We start from the raw sequence: 19682 nt of genomic DNA, 5'->3' as shown, positions 1-19682 counted from the left end.
GAGTATAATACAGTATAAGTAATGTAATGTATGTACACAGTGACTGTACCAGCAGAATAGTGAGCGCAGCTCTGGGGTATAATACAGGATAAGTAATGTAATGTATGTACACAGTGACTGTACCAGCAGAATAGTGAGCGCAGCTCTGGAGTATAATACAGGATAAGTAATGTAATGTATGTACACAGTGACTGCTCCAGCAGAATAGTGAGCGCAGCAATGGAGTATAATACAGGATAAGTAATGTAATGTATGTACACAGTGACTGTACCAGCAGACTAGGGAGCGCAGCTCTGGAGTATAATACAGGATAAGTAATGCAATGTATATACACAGTGACTGTACCAGCAGAATAGTGAGCGCAGCTCTGGGGTATAATACAGGATAAGTAATGTAATGTATGTACACAGTGACTGCACCAGCAGAATAGTGAGCGCAGCTCTGGAGTATAATACAGGATAAGTAATGTAATGTATGTACACAGTGACTGTACCAGCAGAATAGTGAGCGCAGCTCTGGAGTATAATACAGGATAAGTAATGCAATGTATATACACAGTGACTGTACCAGCAGAATAGTGAGCGCAGCTCTGGAGTATAATACAGGATAAGTAATGTAATGTATGTACACAGTGACTGCACCAGCAGAATAGTGAGCGCAGCTCTGGAGTATAATACAGGATAAGTAATGTAATGTATGTACACAGTGACTGCACCAGCAGAATAGTGAGCGCAGCTCTGGAGTATAATACAGGATAAGTAATGTAATGTATGTACACAGTGACTGCACCAGCAGAATAGTGAGCGCAGCTCTGGAGTATAATACAGGATAAGTAATGTAATGTATGTACACAGTGACTGCACCAGCAGAATAGTGAGCGCAGCTCTGGAGTATAATACAGGATGTAACTTCGGTATATAGTTTATGTATTTACCATAGATCAGTTCTGCATACACTGGAATATAATTATCATGTTGTTGATGTGTGTAACATTTGATAGTATTACTCTGTAACTTCTTCTGTTCCATCATTTCTTGTAGTGTCATGCGGCTGGTTATCCTTCTGCCATAATAACATTATATTCCAGCTGTTGCCATGCTCGCTGGTATTTCTGCTGCTCGCATTCAGCACACATCCCATTCTCTGATAGTTCAATCATGCCTGATGTAATACTGAAGCTTTTACTGTCCTGCTCTTAGCCATTTCCATTTTATTTATCCCCTCCCCTCTGTGTTTTTTATGGCATAATCTTATGAAGCCAACGCCCTGTTATAAAGTAAATCTCAACACAGGCTGCACAGTAAACTACTTGTTTTCATTGCATCCTCCAGGAACTTGAAAGTCATGAAAAGCTTCTTCCTCCTGTTCATCTGCATCTTATCAGGCATCACAGCTACAGGTAGGAAACTAGAGCGGACGGTGGTGCAGGACAGATACAGGATGAGATGTTTTATCTTTGCAAATACAATATCTAAAAAATAAATCTAAAATAACTATAGCATAGAATAAATTATAATATAATATAAGATATATTAGCTATGTTTTTTTAATTCTAATTTTAATTTCATCTGTTTGTTAAATATTTTTAAAGGAATACAAAATGTTTTGTGTATACTATAATAATCTTAATAATAATAATTATTATTTTTCTGTTATGATTATTATTATAACAAAAAAAATAATTATAAAATTATTTTAAATTTCTTGATTATTATTATTATTGTTATTGTTATTATTATTTTAATATGATTTTTTTTATTAATTATATTATTATTATTATTATTAATAAAATATTATTTGTTTGTTTTCTTATTAGACATACTTTATTTTTTTGAAACAATTATTCACTATTTATTATTATTGTTATTATTGTTATTATTATTATTATTTGACATAGTAACTTTTCCTATATTTTATATCTTATTATTATTATAAGTATTGTTTTGTTATTTTACATCATTAAATTGTTTTTGTTAACTTTTTTATTGTTACATTTATTATTATAATATATATTTAATTATTATTATATAGTTTATATACTATATAATATATTATTATTATCAATATTATTATTATTATTACTATTATTATTATTATTATTATTATTATTACTACTACTATTATTACTATTATTATTATTATTATTATTATTATTATTATTACTACTACTACTACTACTATTATTATTATTACTATTATTATTATTATTATTATTATTATTATTATTATTATTATTATTATTTCTATTATTATTATTTCTATTATTATTATTATTATTGTTATTATTATTATTATTATTATTATTATATTATTTTTGGGCATTTTTATTCTCCCATATTACATTTTTGATATTATGGCTTTTTGTAGATTTATCACAAAATACAGTAATAAATCTAAGGATAACGCTTTATTTTACCTCCTGATTTTTTTCTAAAATTTAGAGCGAAGACTTCTTTACAAACATTTAATGACAGCATGAATGGCGGGACGCTTATATGTACAGAATAGTTGTAAAGTTCTTGTAGTAGGAAATATAATAATCGTAATAGTTAGATATGTGTATTTTCAGTAAGATGATTGAATAAGAAGAAAATACGGAAGAAGCTATAGGTATCTAGGAGTCACGCTGCCTTAGTTAGACTGAATAAAACTCTAAGCAGTGCCTACTGACACTGACTGACTCACTAAGGCTTCATGCACATGTCAGTGCTATGTTCTTCCAATACTCCATTGTGATATCTTTAGAACAGGTGCTATAAAATATCGGAAGGGAGTATCGGAAGATTCCCAGACTCCATTCTCAGTCTATGAGTCTGTGACATTTCCACTATTGGACTTCTACAATTTTCCCTTTACACCCCCTGACCACTTGAGTCCAGGCATCCAGCAGCCTTTCATGTGGATACTTACTATATACATCCAATAGCGGACCCCAAGTGATCACTGAGGCCCAATCACGGCTTCAAGGGTCAACCAGGAGGCAGGACGAGCTGGAGGACTATCAAAGAAGATCACTAGAGACCCAAAGAGAATTGAAGGAAGGCATTTATTAGGTTTCTGCACTACCCCAGGTCCTCCACTTGTTAAAAATTTGTGTTTGGTGAACCTCAAAAACTTTAAGTTTGGTAAAAGCTGACATTTTTTAAAAATTCGGAAGGAATCCAACGCGTTATGAGCTGCTTTGTTCATTTTTACAGACTAATATTGTCTTTTCTTTCCACAATTTCCTGCTACCATCTTGTTTCCATGTTTTCTGTCCCACTACATGATAACCATTGCTAATAGAAACTACTGCAGGGGGCGTTAGCTGGGGCAGCTCTGTAGAATAGTCCATTCCTCCCTGTGGGGGTGAACAGCAAAGAACTTAGTATAGCTTTCACTGGATTCGATCAATGTGCGGTTCAATGGGCATGTTCCATTGGATGTCATCATATAGAGGTAACTCTGCAACACTGTATAGACATTTTTTTTTGAGCTATCATAATTTATAGATAATAAGAATATATAATGGATCTTATATTAGTTATATGAGAGCATTTTAGTAATTTTATGTTTTCTAATACTAGTTAACCCCTTAAAGCTCAGCTGGAAAATTTCTGTTTCAGGCCTCAAGATTAAATCCCTATTCATATTGGGTGTAGTAGAGAGTTCCAGTCTCGTGATTTGAGCATTCATAGGGACAACGTCCATAGATTCCATCAATAGAATTACTATTTGGCGTATACACTGTATATATCATGAGCATGGCATGGGTATTTTTTGTAATTTCATCTCGTGTCACCTTCCCACAAGTAGGTCCTTGTAATATGATTGAAGCTTTCTTGTAAGACAACCCATTCCATGCTGCAGGATCTGCAACGATCAGCTGATTGGTGTTGACCCAACTTTGGGCGCCTAGCAAACCGTTAGGGCAGTGTTTTTTGTCTATAAATTTCCTATGCACTGCCCACTATACGGCGGAATCAAATATTTCATGATATCCAATCATATTAAAAACAATTAACCTCCTTCTAAAGACTTTAACTTAATATTTTCTTCTCTATCCAGCCCAGACCACCATGAAGACTTCTCCTGCCTCTGCAGAGTTTGCTGTTCTGATACTTGTAACCCTTTACCAGAACTCTTATTCTCATGTATTATGTATTGACACATTTATTTGCCTTGACTGTAAGGATAGGGTTTGTCATCATGAGGCGATCCTCATTAAGAATGACAGAATACAAGGTAGTAAATGAGTCAGTGAGGTTTATAATGACTATAATATATAAGTAAAGCTAATGTAGAACTGACCAGGCTGATGCTGCCCCTTATAGATAGGGAGAATGGAGGATTTTCTGGTTACAATGTTTCCCTTATCTGTCTCTACCACCCTACCCATGCTCTCTATACTTCCAATGGCCCAAGACTAACATCCTTTATCATCAGGACCTCTGACTCTCATCTTCAAGACTTCTCCTGATCTGAACCACTTCTCTAGAATGCACTATTCTGGACAATCAGAACAACTTCTGCAGCTTCAGGAGCATCCTAAAAGCAGATCTCTTCAGGCACTACTGCATTTCCTAGACTAACACTTCTGCACTTATGATCCCCAAACTAACTCTGCACTTTTAACCTCCCCCCCACACACACATGTTATCCTGAAGAACAATACATGATGTATTTATATAAGTGTAGTGCTGTATGACCAATCTACATTTATTTGTGTAATGTTATCTCATAAAGATGGCTGGACCACTGTATGTGAACTTTTAGTTCTCTCACGAGCAGGACCTTCATTCCTATTGTGTGATTGATTTATTACTCTATAATGTTTCATTTCATCTGTATGTGAAGCCCATTATTTGTAAAGTGCTGTGGAATATGTTGCCAATATATACTGCCCCATTTCCAAAAAAGTGGGGACACTGTGTAAAATGGAAAGAAAATAAATCTCCTACAACCATATAACCATCACAAGAGAACACAGAACACATATCAGAAAGTGAAAGCTACACAATAGAACATAGAACACATATCTGAAGGGGAATGTTACACAATAGAATATAGATCACATATCAGAAAGTGAAAGTTACGCAATAGAATATAGAACACATATCAGAAAGTGAAAGTTACATAATAGAATATAGAACACATATCAGAAGGTGAAAGTCACACAATAGACTATAGAACACATATCAGAAGGTGAAAGCTACACAATAGAACATAGATCACATATCAGAAGGTGAAAGTTACACAATAGAATATAGATCACATATCAGAAGGTGAAAGTTACACAATAGAATATAGATCACATATCAGAAAGTGAAAGTTACACAATAGAATATAGATCACATATCAGAAAGTGAAAGTTACACAATAGAATATAGATCACATATCAGAAGGGGAAAGTTACACAATAGAATATAGATCACATATCAGAAAGTGAACGTTACACAATAGAATATAGATCACATATCAGAAAGTGAAAGTTACACAATAGAATATAGAACACATATCAGAAGGGGAAAGTTACACAATAGAATATAGATCACATATCAGAAAGTGAACGTTACACAATAGAATATAGATCACATATCAGAAGGTGAAAATTACACAACAGAATATAGAACACATATCAGAAGGTGAAAGTTACATAATAGAATATAGATCACATATCAGAAAGTGAAAGTTACACAATAGAATATAGATCACATATCAGAAAGTGAAAGTTACACAATAGAATATAGATCACATATCAGAAGGTGAAAATTACACAACAGAATATAGAACACATATCAGAAGGTGAAAGTTACACAATAGAATATAGATCACATATCAGAAAGTGAAAGTTACACAATAGAATATAGATCACATATCAGAAAGTGAAAGTTACACAATAGAATATAGATCACATATCAGAAGGTGAAAGTTACACAATAGAATATAGATCACATATCAGAAGGTGAAAGTTACACAATAGAATATAGAACACATGTCAGAAGGTGAAAGTTACACAATAGAATATAGATCACATATCAGAAGGTGAAAGTTACACAATAGAATATAGATCACATATCAGAAGGTGAAAGTTACACAATAGAATATAGAACACATGTCAGAAGGTGAAAGTTACATAATAAAATATAGAACACATATCAGAAGGTGAAAGTTACACAACAGAACATAGATCACATATGAGAAAGTGAAAGTTACACAACAGAACATAGATCACATATCAGAAAGTGAAAGTTACACAATAAAACATATACACAAATGGACAAAATTGTTGGTGCCCCTTGTTTAATGAAGAAAAACCCCACAATGGTCACAGAAATAACATGAATCTAACAAACTGAAATTTGGCAAACTACATGTTGAAAGTCACAAAGATTCTGGGAGAATGTCCTATGGACAGATTAGACAAAAATCGAACTTTTTGGCAAGGCACATCGGCAAAATGTTCACAAACAGAAAAATGAAGCCTATCTTGTAAAGAACACTGTCCTTACTGTAAAACATGGAGGAGGCCCTGTTATGTTCTGGGGCTGTTTTGCTGCATCTGGCACCGGGTGTCTTGAATCTGTGCAGGGTACAATGAAATCTCAAAACTATCAAGAGATTCTAGAGAGAAATGTGCTGCCCAGTGTCAGAAAGCTTGGTCTCAGTCGCAGGTCATGGGTCTTGTAACAGGATAAGAACCCAAACCACACAACTAAAAAACCCCAAGAATGGCCAAGAGGAAAACATTGGACTATTCTGAAGTGGCCTTCTATGAGCCCTGACCTAAATCCTATTGAGCATCTTTGGAAGGAGCTGAAACATGCCATCTGGAAAAGGCCCGTCACACCTGAGACAACTGGAGCAGTTTGCTCATGAGGAGGCCGAAATCCCTGCTGAGAGGTTCAGAAGTCTCAGTGACAGTTACAGGAATCGTCTGATCGCAGCGACTGCCTCAAAAGCTTGTGCAACAAAATATTAAGTTATGGGAACCGTCATTTCTGTCCAGGCCTGTGTCATGAGGTTTATTTTTTTTTTTTTTTTATTCTGTTAAAGCGAAAAGCAAAGTCTGACTTTCATTTTTTCATTTTCATAGAATTTTTATTTCTTATTACTATTGTCATATCTGGGTTATTTCTGTGACCATTGTGGGGTTTTCTTTCATTTAACGAGGGGGGAACAACAATTTTGTCCAGGTGTCTCACATATCAGAAGGTGATATTGTCCTGTTCTTGTCTGATACAGGATTGTAGCTGATTTGCGTTACAGACTCCTGTAGAACTTAATCCTGCAAGTCCGCAGATCATGATCATCCAATACTGACCGTCAGTCTTGTCCCTTGTGCACAAGGATTTCTCCAGATTCTCTGAATCTTTTGAGGCTATAATACTTTAAGCATATAGAAAAGGATAGTAGGATCCGCTCGACCAGGTAAGTTAAAAAATAACTTTTAATCCGACATGGTTAAAAAACACACAAAAGTAAATAGATGTGAAATGACAAGAAGAAAAATGGTGATTAAAACCACATTCTGATAGCTCTAGCTGACGCGTTTCAAGACGCAGGGTCTCCGCGTTTCAAGACGCAGGGTCTCTTACTCATAGCTTTGCTTCCCAAAGAAGCAAAGCTATGAGTAAGAGACCCTGCGTCTTGAAACGCGTCAGCTAGAGCTATCAGAATGTGGTTTTAATCACCATTTTTCTTCTTTTTTGTCATTTCACATCTATTTACTTTTGTGTGTTTTTTAACCATGTCGGATTAAAAGTTATTTTTTAACTTACCTGGTCGAGCGGATCCTACTATCCTTTTCTATATGCTTCAACTACAAAGTGCCTTAGTCAGAGGCCAGGATCGTGCACCCAGGAATTATAAGGACTTATCAAGCTAACTGGAGGTGGTGAGCTATATGCTTATTTTTCTTATCTAGCTATAATACTTTGTAGATAGTGAGATAGTCAAAGTTTTTGCCATTCAATGTCGAATTTTCATTTTTCTGAAATCGTTACACAATTTTTAGACGCCGTGTTTCGCAGTTTGGTGAACATTTGACCCATCTTTGCGCTCAGTCATGTGACCATTCAGCTTATGGTTACATGAGATTTCCACATCAATGTGTTCTTGTTTCATTCTCGAGTCCCAACTTTTTGGAATTAGGGTTATAATATATATATATATATATATATATATATATATATATATATATAATATATATTTATTATAGTTATTATAATGAATTATTGCTGTTATTCTAATGACTATTATTATTACAATTTGTTTTTAGAATCAAGTATATCATGTATGAAATGTGTAGGAGAGAATGCCCACACCTGCAAAGGAGCTGTCGACAAATGTTCATCAACTACTGACGATTGTATCTCACTTCTTGAAGTAGCCAAGATAGGTAAGTGTTATTATAAGGAGAGTAATTCCTATGCATAGGGCTATATGAAACGTTGACAGTCCTCTCCCCCCTTAGCATTTAATGTGCCCTTCCTTGAGTAACCTTTGGAGCTGCTCCAAGGAGGATGCGGGGAGGGATTGATGCTCCTGTTGTAATCTTGTGGCTCATGCAGTATGGTATTTACTCTTCATATAAGGCATGAGGGGCTGGTAACTTGGATCCCACACCCTCTTCAGAGCCAGTTCGCCCAGTAGACCCTTACACTATCAGCGTCAGAGTCCTTATATTTGGTAATGGGTTCCATGCATGGTCCTGGACATGCCAATAGGACTACAGGATGATGCGCTTGAAACTATATATTCCTAGGGAAAGTAGTTGTAGAATGTGTTCATCCTTCCCTCTCCTCCTGGCTGGACATGCCCACATTGGAAAATCACAAGATAATGAGATTTTCAAAACCATATTGTTTTTTGATATTGTATCACAAAGTGTCTATATTTAGCCGCCCAGTGGCTGTGCAGGGAACTACAGCTTATTTTTTATTTTTTTTAATTATGTATCAATAGTGTATTTAATTGATGACATAAGATATTGGAGCCCTTAACCAATTTTGAGCTCAGTTAAGGGTGGGCACCTCTGTAAGTGTGTGTACTTTGTACATATTGCATACGGGCACAGATATGTCCTTGTTGGATGTGTCCACAGTCTTCCAAATTGGCTTTACTATCATACTACAGTCAGGGGTGAACCTGCCTGTTTCGCCGCCTGAGGCGGACGACAGAAAGCCGCCCCCCCCGGGAGGAGGGGGCGGAGTGAATGGGGGCGGGGTGGAGTGAAAGGGGGTGTGGCAGAGCGGCGTTAGCAGGCAGAGAGCAGGCACGGAGAGGACCTGCTCTCTGCCTGAGCGTGAGGGGAGGCCGCTGGAGCAGCGCAGCTCCAGCGGCCTCCCTTATCCACCACTCGGTGATGCTAAGCCAGTCCAGGACAGTTTGTCCTGGACTGGCTTACGTAAGCAAAAATGCCGCCCCGGGGCCCTGGCATAGCGGTCGCTTCAGGTCGCCTCATGGGAGGTGTGGCGCTGTGTCAAATAAATCCTAAAAATATAGAAAATTACAATTTTTTTCTTTTTGGTAAAAGGAACATATCCCTTGTGATTCCACCATGACCTGCCCTTATTATACCCACTAGAGATGAGAGACTCAGTATGGCACAAAACTAATCATATCAAATTTTAGAAAAATTTTGGATTTCGGCAAACAGAGGAACTTTTGACTTTTTTCAGACCAAATAAATTCCGACGGCCAATTTGATCTCATCTGACCCGAAACACATTGCGAACCCTGTGCTCATCTCTAATACCCGCAGTGTTGGATGTACCTGCTATCTCAGTCTGTAAAGTCTCCTCTACAATAAGTGGTCTAAGATCTGGAAATCATTAGTAAGAAGCAGGAAACATTAAAAAAAGAAAGAACAGACATTAGCGAGGTTTATACTAATGAGAGAGCGCTGACTTCCTGAAGGTAAGGACATCAGGCCGCGGATCTGACCCGATAATTACAAAAGGACAATAACACCAGAGATTCAATTAGGAGAAGGCGCTTTATCTTAATTTTCTGAAAAAGACAAAAAAAAAAAAAGAAAAATAACATTATTATGGATAAATATCTACAGGTAATGTATAGTATGGCTTATACCCAAGGGAGGCTTAATATTGCTACAGAATAACCATGTTTTATAGTTGGCATCAAAAAGATAGATAGATAGATAGATAGATAGATAGATAGATAGATAGATAGATAGATAGAAGATAGATAGATAGAAGATAGATAGATGATAGATAGATAGATAGATAGATAGATAGATAGATAGATAGATAGATAGGAGATAGATAGATAGATAGATAGATAGATAGATAGATAGATAGGAGATAGATAGATAGATAGATAGATAGATGATAGATAGTAGATAGATAGATAGATAGATAGATAGATAGATAGGAGATAGATAGATAGGAGATAGATAGATAGATAGATGATAGATAGATAGATAGATAGATAGATAGATAGATAGATAGATAGGAGATAGATAGATAGATAGATAGATAGATAGATAGATAGATAGATCGATAGATAGATAGGAGATAGATAGATAGGAGATAGATAGATAGATAGATAGATAGATAGGCGATAGATAGATAGATAGATAGATAGATAGATAGGAGATAGATAGATAGGAGATAGATAGATAGATAGATAGATAGATAGATAGATAGATAGGAGATAGATAGATAGATAGATAGATAGATAGATAGATAGATAGATAGATAGATGATAGATAGATAGGAGATAGATAGATAGATAGATAGATAGGAGATAGATAGATAGATAGATAGATAGATAGATAGATAGATAGATAGATAGACATTAGAGATGAGCGAACACTAAAATGTTCGAGGTTCGAAATTCGATTCGAACAGCCGCTCAATGTTCGTGTGTTCGAACGGGTTTCGAACCCCATTATAGTCTATGGGGAACAGATACTCGTTAAGGGGGAAACCCAAATCCGTGTCTGGAGGGTCACCAAGTCCACTATGACACCCCAGGAAATGATGCCAACACCTCTGGAATGACACTGGGACAGCAGGGGAAGCATGTCTGGGGGCATCTAACACACCAAAGACCCTCTATTACCCCAACATCACAGCCTAACAACTACACACTTTACACACTCAATACCACCTCTCTGACAGTAGGAAAACACCTTGAAACATGTGTATTTGGCACTTGCAGTGAGGAGAGCTTGTCACCAGCAGTGAATTTGGCCCTTGTAGTAAGTTGAGGTTGGCACCAACATTTGTTTTGAAAATCAGGGTGGATTGAGCCTCTAACCAGCAGAGTTTGGGCAAATTCATGGTGGAGGGAGCCTCTAAAAACCCCAGTTTGGACCAATTCATGGTGGAGGGAGCCTCTAACCAGCCCAGTTTGGGCAAATTCATGGTGGAGGGAGCCTCTAAAAAACCCAGTTTGGACCAATTCATGGTGGAGGGAGCCTCTAACCAGCCCAGTTTGGGCAAATTCATGGTGGAGGGAGCCTCTAACCAGCCCAGTTTGGACCAATTAATGGTGGAGGGAGCCTCTAAACAGCCAAGTTTTGGGAAATTCATGGTGGAGGGAGCCTCTAACCAGCCCAGTTTGGACCAATTCATGGTGGAGGGAGCCTCTAAACAGCCCAGTTTGGGCAAATTCATGGTGGAGGGAGCCTCTAACCAGCCCAGTTTGGACCAATTAATGGTGGAGGGAGCCTCTAAACAGCCCAGTTTGGACCAATTAATGGTGGAGGGAGCCTCTAACCAGCCCAGTTTGGACCAATTAATGGTGGAGGGAGCCTCTAACCAGCCCAGTTTGGACCAATTAATGGTGGAGGGAGCCTCTAACAGCCCAGTTTGGACCAATTAATGGTGGAGGGAGCCTCTAAACAGCCAAGTTTTGGGAAATTCATGGTGGAGGGAGCCTCTAACCAGCCCAGTTTGGACCAATTCATGGTGGAGGGAGCCTCTAAACAGCCCAGTTTGGGCAAATTCATGGTGGAGGGAGCCTCTAAAAAACCCAGTTTGGACCAATTCATGGTGGAGGGAGCCTCTAATTAGCCCAGTTTGGACCAATTAATTGTGGAGGGAGCCTCTAACCAGCCCAGTTTGGACCAATTAATGGTGGAGGGAGCCTCTAACCACCCCAGTTTGGGCAAATTCATGGTGGAGGGAGCCTCTAACCAGCCCAGTTTGGACCAATTAATGGTGGAGGGAGCCTCTAAACAGCCAAGTTTTGGGAAATTCATGGTGGAGGGAGCCTCTAACCAGCCCAGTTTGGGCAAATTCATGGTGGAGGGAGCCTCTAACCAGCCCAGTTTGGACCAATTAATGGTGGAGGGAGCCTCTAACCAGCCCAGTTTGGACCAATTAATTGTGGAGGGAGCCTCTAAACAGCCAAGTTTTGGGAAATTCATGGTGGAGGGAGCCTCTAAAAAACCCAGTTTGGACCAATTCATGGTGGAGGGAGCCTCTAATTAGCCCAGTTTGGACCAATTAATTGTGGAGGGAGCCTCTAACCAGCCCAGTTTGGACCAATTAATGGTGGAGGGAGCCTCTAACCACCCCAGTTTGGGCAAATTCATGGTGGAGGGAGCCTCTAACCAGCCCAGTTTGGACCAATTAATGGTGGAGGGAGCCTCTAACCACCCCAGTTTGGGCAAATTCATGGTGGAGGGAGCCTCTAAACAGCCCAGTTTGGGCAAATTCATGGTGGAGGGAGCCTCTAACCAGCCCAGTTTGGACCAATTAATGGTGGAGGGAGCCTCTAAACAGCCAAGTTTTGGGAAATTCATGGTGGAGGGAGCCTCTAACCAGCCCAGTTTGGACCAATTCATGGTGGAGGGAGCCTCTAAACAGCCAAGTTTTGGGAAATTCATGGTGGAGGGAGCCTCTAAAAAACCCAGTTTGGACCAATTAATGGTGGAGGGAGCCTCTAACCACCCCAGTTTGGGCAAATTCATGGTGGAGGGAGCCTCTAAACAGCCCAGTTTGGGCAAATTCATGGTGGAGGGAGCCTCTAACCAGCCCAGTTTGGACCAATTAATGGTGGAGGGAGCCTCTAAACAGCCAAGTTTTGGGAAATTCATGGTGGAGGGAGCCTCTAACCAGCCCAGTTTGGACCAATTCATGGTGGAGGGAGCCTCTAAACAGCCAAGTTTTGGGAAATTCATGGTGGAGGGAGCCTCTAAAAAACCCAGTTTGGACCAATTCATGGTGGAGGGAGCCTCTAATTAGCCCAGTTTGGACCAATTAATTGTGGAGGGAGCCTCTAACCAGCCCAGTTTGGACCAATTAATGGTGGAGGGAGCCTCTAACCACCCCAGTTTGGACCAATTAATGGTGGAGGGAGCCTCTAAACAGCCAAGTTTTGGGAAATTCATGGTGGAGGGAGCCTCTAACCAGCCCAGTTTGGACCAATTCATGGTGGAGGGAGCCTCTAAACAGCCCAGTTTGGGCAAATTCATGGTGGAGGGAGCCTCTAAACAGCCCAGTTTGGGCAAATTCATGGTGGAGGGAGCCTCTAACCAGCCCAGTTTGGACCAATTAATGGTGGAGGGAGCCTCTAAACAGCCAAGTTTTGGGAAATTCATGGTGGAGGGAGCCTCTAACCAGCCCAGTTTGGACCAATTAATGGTGGAGGGAGCCTCTAACCAGCCCAGTTTGGACCAATTAATGGTGGAGGGAGCCTCTAACCAGCCCAGTTTGGACCAATTAATGGTGGAGGGAGCCTCTAAACAGCCAAGTTTTGGGAAATTCATGGTGGAGGGAGCCTCTAACCAGCCCAGTTTGGACCAATTAATGGTGGAGGGAGCCTCTAAACAGCCAAGTTTTGGGAAATTCATGGTGGAGGGAGCCTCTAACCAGCCCAGTTTGGACCAATTCATGGTGGAGGGAGCCTCTAAACAGCCAAGTTTTGGGAAATTCATGGTGGAGGGAGCCTCTAACCAGCCCAGTTTGGACCAATTCATGGTGGAGGGAGCCTCTAAACAGCCCAGTTTGGGCAAATTCATGGTGGAGGGAGCCTCTAAAAAACCCAGTTTGGACCAATTCATGGTGGAGGGAGCCTCTAATTAGCCCAGTTTGGACCAATTAATTGTGGAGGGAGCCTCTAACCAGCCCAGTTTGGACCAATTAATGGTGGAGGGAGCCTCTAAAAAACCCAGTTTGGACCAATTCATGGTGGAGGGAGCCTCTAATTAGCCCAGTTTGGACCAATTAATGGTGGAGGGAGCCTCTAAACAGCCAAGTTTTGGGAAATTCATGGTGGAGGGAGCCTCTAACCAGCCCAGTTTGGGCAAATTCATGGTGGAGGGAGCCTCTAACCAGCCCAGTTTGGACCAATTAATGGTGGAGGGAGCCTCTAACCAGCCCAGTTTGGACCAATTAATGGTGGAGGGAGCCTCTAAACAGCCAAGTTTTGGGAAATTCATGGTGGAGGGAGCCTCTAAAAAACCCAGTTTGGACCAATTCATGGTGGAGGGAGCCTCTAATTAGCCCAGTTTGGACCAATTAATTGTGGAGGGAGCCTCTAACCAGCCCAGTTTGGACCAATTAATGGTGGAGGGAGCCTCTAACCACCCCAGTTTGGGCAAATTCATGGTGGAGGGAGCCTCTAACCAGCCCAGTTTGGACCAATTAATGGTGGAGGGAGCCTCTAACCACCCCAGTTTGGGCAAATTCATGGTGGAGGGAGCCTCTAAACAGCCCAGTTTGGGCAAATTCATGGTGGAGGGAGCCTCTAACCAGCCCAGTTTGGACCAATTAATGGTGGAGGGAGCCTCTAAACAGCCAAGTTTTGGGAAATTCATGGTGGAGGGAGCCTCTAACCAGCCCAGTTTGGACCAATTCATGGTGGAGGGAGCCTCTAAACAGCCAAGTTTTGGGAAATTCATGGTGGAGGGAGCCTCTAAAAAACCCAGTTTGGACCAATTAATGGTGGAGGGAGCCTCTAACCACCCCAGTTTGGGCAAATTCATGGTGGAGGGAGCCTCTAAACAGCCCAGTTTGGGCAAATTCATGGTGGAGGGAGCCTCTAACCAGCCCAGTTTGGACCAATTAATGGTGGAGGGAGCCTCTAAACAGCCAAGTTTTGGGAAATTCATGGTGGAGGGAGCCTCTAACCAGCCCAGTTTGGACCAATTCATGGTGGAGGGAGCCTCTAAACAGCCAAGTTTTGGGAAATTCATGGTGGAGGGAGCCTCTAAAAAACCCAGTTTGGACCAATTCATGGTGGAGGGAGCCTCTAATTAGCCCAGTTTGGACCAATTAATTGTGGAGGGAGCCTCTAACCAGCCCAGTTTGGACCAATTAATGGTGGAGGGAGCCTCTAACCACCCCAGTTTGGACCAATTAATGGTGGAGGGAGCCTCTAAACAGCCAAGTTTTGGGAAATTCATGGTGGAGGGAGCCTCTAACCAGCCCAGTTTGGACCAATTCATGGTGGAGGGAGCCTCTAAACAGCCCAGTTTGGGCAAATTCATGGTGGAGGGAGCCTCTAAACAGCCCAGTTTGGGCAAATTCATGGTGGAGGGAGCCTCTAACCAGCCCAGTTTGGACCAATTAATGGTGGAGGGAGCCTCTAAACAGCCAAGTTTTGGGAAATTCATGGTGGAGGGAGCCTCTAACCAGCCCAGTTTGGACCAATTAATGGTGGAGGGAGCCTCTAACCAGCCCAGTTTGGACCAATTAATGGTGGAGGGAGCCTCTAACCAGCCCAGTTTGGACCAATTAATGGTGGAGGGAGCCTCTAAACAGCCAAGTTTTGGGAAATTCATGGTGGAGGGAGCCTCTAACCAGCCCAGTTTGGACCAATTAATGGTGGAGGGAGCCTCTAAACAGCCAAGTTTTGGGAAATTCATGGTGGAGGGAGCCTCTAACCAGCCCAGTTTGGACCAATTCATGGTGGAGGGAGCCTCTAAACAGCCAAGTTTTGGGAAATTCATGGTGGAGGGAGCCTCTAACCAGCCCAGTTTGGACCAATTCATGGTGGAGGGAGCCTCTAAACAGCCCAGTTTGGGCAAATTCATGGTGGAGGGAGCCTCTAAAAAACCCAGTTTGGACCAATTCATGGTGGAGGGAGCCTCTAATTAGCCCAGTTTGGACCAATTAATTGTGGAGGGAGCCTCTAACCAGCCCAGTTTGGACCAATTAATGGTGGAGGGAGCCTCTAAAAAACCCAGTTTGGACCAATTCATGGTGGAGGGAGCCTCTAATTAGCCCAGTTTGGACCAATTAATGGTGGAGGGAGCCTCTAAACAGCCAAGTTTTGGGAAATTCATGGTGGAGGGAGCCTCTAACCAGCCCAGTTTGGGCAAATTCATGGTGGAGGGAGCCTCTAACCAGCCCAGTTTGGACCAATTAATGGTGGAGGGAGCCTCTAACCAGCCCAGTTTGGACCAATTAATGGTGGAGGGAGCCTCTAAACAGCCAAGTTTTGGGAAATTCATGGTGGAGGGAGCCTCTAAAAAACCCAGTTTGGACCAATTCATGGTGGAGGGAGCCTCTAATTAGCCCAGTTTGGACCAATTAATTGTGGAGGGAGCCTCTAACCAGCCCAGTTTGGACCAATTAATGGTGGAGGGAGCCTCTAACCACCCCAGTTTGGGCAAATTCATGGTGGAGGGAGCCTCTAACCAGCCCAGTTTGGACCAATTAATGGTGGAGGGAGCCTCTAACCACCCCAGTTTGGGCAAATTCATGGTGGAGGGAGCCTCTAAACAGCCCAGTTTGGGCAAATTCATGGTGGAGGGAGCCTCTAACCAGCCCAGTTTGGACCAATTAATGGTGGAGGGAGCCTCTAAACAGCCAAGTTTTGGGAAATTCATGGTGGAGGGAGCCTCTAACCAGCCCAGTTTGGACCAATTCATGGTGGAGGGAGCCTCTAAACAGCCAAGTTTTGGGAAATTCATGGTGGAGGGAGCCTCTAAAAAACCCAGTTTGGACCAATTAATGGTGGAGGGAGCCTCTAACCACCCCAGTTTGGGCAAATTCATGGTGGAGGGAGCCTCTAACCAGCCCAGTTTGGACCAATTAATGGTGGAGGGAGCCTCTAACCACCCCAGTTTGGGCAAATTCATGGTGGAGGGAGCCTCTAAACAGCCCAGTTTGGGCAAATTCATGGTGGAGGGAGCCTCTAACCAGCCCAGTTTGGACCAATTAATGGTGGAGGGAGCCTCTAAACAGCCAAGTTTTGGGAAATTCATGGTGGAGGGAGCCTCTAACCAGCCCAGTTTGGACCAATTCATGGTGGAGGGAGCCTCTAAACAGCCAAGTTTTGGGAAATTCATGGTGGAGGGAGCCTCTAAAAAACCCAGTTTGGACCAATTAATGGTGGAGGGAGCCTCTAACCACCCCAGTTTGGGCAAATTCATGGTGGAGGGAGCCTCTAAACAGCCCAGTTTGGGCAAATTCATGGTGGAGGGAGCCTCTAACCAGCCCAGTTTGGACCAATTAATGGTGGAGGGAGCCTCTAAACAGCCAAGTTTTGGGAAATTCATGGTGGAGGGAGCCTCTAACCAGCCCAGTTTGGACCAATTCATGGTGGAGGGAGCCTCTAAACAGCCAAGTTTTGGGAAATTCATGGTGGAGGGAGCCTCTAAAAAACCCAGTTTGGACCAATTCATGGTGGAGGGAGCCTCTAATTAGCCCAGTTTGGACCAATTAATTGTGGAGGGAGCCTCTAACCAGCCCAGTTTGGACCAATTAATGGTGGAGGGAGCCTCTAACCACCCCAGTTTGGACCAATTAATGGTGGAGGGAGCCTCTAAACAGCCAAGTTTTGGGAAATTCATGGTGGAGGGAGCCTCTAACCAGCCCAGTTTGGACCAATTCATGGTGGAGGGAGCCTCTAAACAGCCCAGTTTGGGCAAATTCATGGTGGAGGGAGCCTCTAAACAGCCCAGTTTGGGCAAATTCATGGTGGAGGGAGCCTCTAACCAGCCCAGTTTGGACCAATTAATGGTGGAGGGAGCCTCTAAACAGCCAAGTTTTGGGAAATTCATGGTGGAGGGAGCCTCTAACCAGCCCAGTTTGGACCAATTAATGGTGGAGGGAGCCTCTAACCAGCCCAGTTTGGACCAATTAATGGTGGAGGGAGCCTCTAACCAGCCCAGTTTGGACCAATTAATGGTGGAGGGAGCCTCTAAACAGCCAAGTTTTGGGAAATTCATGGTGGAGGGAGCCTCTAACCAGCCCAGTTTGGACCAATTAATGGTGGAGGGAGCCTCTAAACAGCCAAGTTTTGGGAAATTCATGGTGGAGGGAGCCTCTAACCAGCCCAGTTTGGACCAATTCATGGTGGAGGGAGCCTCTAAACAGCCAAGTTTTGGGAAATTCATGGTGGAGGGAGCCTCTAACCAGCCCAGTTTGGACCAATTCATGGTGGAGGGAGCCTCTAAACAGCCCAGTTTGGGCAAATTCATGGTGGAGGGAGCCTCTAAAAAACCCAGTTTGGACCAATTCATGGTGGAGGGAGCCTCTAATTAGCCCAGTTTGGACCAATTAATTGTGGAGGGAGCCTCTAACCAGCCCAGTTTGGACCAATTAATGGTGGAGGGAGCCTCTAAAAAACCCAGTTTGGACCAATTCATGGTGGAGGGAGCCTCTAATTAGCCCAGTTTGGACCAATTAATGGTGGAGGGAGCCTCTAAACAGCCAAGTTTTGGGAAATTCATGGTGGAGGGAGCCTCTAACCAGCCCAGTTTGGGCAAATTCATGGTGGAGGGAGCCTCTAACCAGCCCAGTTTGGACCAATTAATGGTGGAGGGAGCCTCTAACCAGCCCAGTTTGGACCAATTAATGGTGGAGGGAGCCTCTAAACAGCCAAGTTTTGGGAAATTCATGGTGGAGGGAGCCTCTAAAAAACCCAGTTTGGACCAATTCATGGTGGAGGGAGCCTCTAATTAGCCCAGTTTGGACCAATTAATTGTGGAGGGAGCCTCTAACCAGCCCAGTTTGGACCAATTAATGGTGGAGGGAGCCTCTAACCACCCCAGTTTGGGCAAATTCATGGTGGAGGGAGCCTCTAACCAGCCCAGTTTGGACCAATTAATGGTGGAGGGAGCCTCTAACCACCCCAGTTTGGGCAAATTCATGGTGGAGGGAGCCTCTAAACAGCCCAGTTTGGGCAAATTCATGGTGGAGGGAGCCTCTAACCAGCCCAGTTTGGACCAATTAATGGTGGAGGGAGCCTCTAAACAGCCAAGTTTTGGGAAATTCATGGTGGAGGGAGCCTCTAACCAGCCCAGTTTGGACCAATTCATGGTGGAGGGAGCCTCTAAACAGCCAAGTTTTGGGAAATTCATGGTGGAGGGAGCCTCTAAAAAACCCAGTTTGGACCAATTAATGGTGGAGGGAGCCTCTAACCACCCCAGTTTGGGCAAATTCATGGTGGAGGGAGCCTCTAAACAGCCCAGTTTGGGCAAATTCATGGTGGAGGGAGCCTCTAACCAGCCCAGTTTGGACCAATTAATGGTGGAGGGAGCCTCTAAACAGCCAAGTTTTGGGAAATTCATGGTGGAGGGAGCCTCTAACCAGCCCAGTTTGGACCAATTCATGGTGGAGGGAGCCTCTAAACAGCCAAGTTTTGGGAAATTCATGGTGGAGGGAGCCTCTAAAAAACCCAGTTTGGACCAATTCATGGTGGAGGGAGCCTCTAATTAGCCCAGTTTGGACCAATTAATTGTGGAGGGAGCCTCTAACCAGCCCAGTTTGGAC

General features: G+C 42.4%; 1 pseudogene; it reads left to right on the top strand.

The window, feature by feature from the left end:
* Positions 1 to 1252: 1252 nt before the first annotated feature.
* LOC142209017 (uncharacterized) overlaps positions 1253 to 19682 on the top strand; it is a 36180-nt pseudogene continuing 17750 nt past the window's right edge.

Source organism: Leptodactylus fuscus, chromosome 6 (genome assembly GCF_031893055.1).
Source record: "Leptodactylus fuscus isolate aLepFus1 chromosome 6, aLepFus1.hap2, whole genome shotgun sequence".
NCBI classification, from domain to species: domain Eukaryota; kingdom Metazoa; phylum Chordata; class Amphibia; order Anura; family Leptodactylidae; genus Leptodactylus; species Leptodactylus fuscus.
Note: the sequence above shows the minus strand (reverse complement) of the source record. Positions and strands in the feature narration are given on the sequence as shown.